We start from the raw sequence: 1,251 nt of genomic DNA, 5'->3' as shown, positions 1-1,251 counted from the left end.
CTGTAACACTGAGGCTGTAGATAAATTAACTGACCAAAAATAAACTAAGAATAAACTAACATTTAAGCCATAAGCAGTCTCACTCCTCCTGCTGTAACACTGCAGCTATAGGTAAATTGACTGAACAAACGGGTCCTGCCCTCTAGCTTTTAACATTATGCAGGATAAAGCCAAATTAGATGTCTTCCCACTTCTAACATTACACAAGATAATATAAGTCTACATGTCAAGCTTGATAGCTTTTCAGTAAAAAACTTTCTGTGACAGAGACCCAGAATTAAAGCCAGGAATCTACGTATGAATATAAATTTGTGAATCCTGACGTACAACGAGGTGTCTACAGGGATCCTTATATATGTAAATGAACCTATATAGATTGTATATGAATAGATTCATATTAATGTAGACTGTGTAGGCATCAAACTGCTGAAAACAGCAAGATTCAACAAAAATGAAAAAATAGATAAATAAAGGACTGTGCAGAACAGAGATACAGCAATATTACAAGAATTAAATAGTTAGACCGCCTAAACCCTAAACTAATGAACAATACTTTCTCCGTTTATAATAGCCACAAGCCCTTAGACTAGCTCACATTACAAAATCTCGATAGTGTATGTGAATTATTCAACCTTAAACACGCTATACCCCATCAATAATGTGGCTATAATTAAACAGAGTCTAGCTCCGTCTGCTGAAAAAATAGAAACCCACTCTTCGTAGTAACAATAGAGTGGGAATGTATGTATAATTTATATCTCTAAGTAAAAACACAATTACTTTACAAGTGCGCCGCTCTATTGGAAAATTACAGAGAATTACAGAAAAACAGAGAAGCGAGACAAAATCTAACCAAAAACGGACCAAAACCGAACCAAAACAAAACCAAAAAATGGCAGAGAAAATTTTTTTATTATATATGTCAGTGCTACCCACTTCCAGATCAAACGAAATTGCGTCAGTTGGGATTTACCCTGGAAACCTCACATAACAACACATATAAATACATACAAAGATCTAAAGGACGGGACCAAAGGCTCTCTCTAGATACTAATTTTAACATACAGTAAAGTATACGACCCTGAACCCTGAATACTAGAACTAGTTCCCATTTTAGACTATCAGGGAAATATACTAAAGGTTATCTCCCCCTGTAGACCATCAACGGTATACCAATCAACAACAGAGTCTCACTCCGTTTGTTGAAAAGCAAAGCCATTGACACCTTTCACAGACAAACAACATACAACC

This window comes from Aquarana catesbeiana, linkage group LG02, assembly GCF_042186555.1.
Source record: "Aquarana catesbeiana isolate 2022-GZ linkage group LG02, ASM4218655v1, whole genome shotgun sequence".
NCBI classification, from domain to species: Eukaryota; Metazoa; Chordata; class Amphibia; order Anura; family Ranidae; genus Aquarana; species Aquarana catesbeiana.
This window is presented reverse-complemented; position numbering follows the sequence as displayed.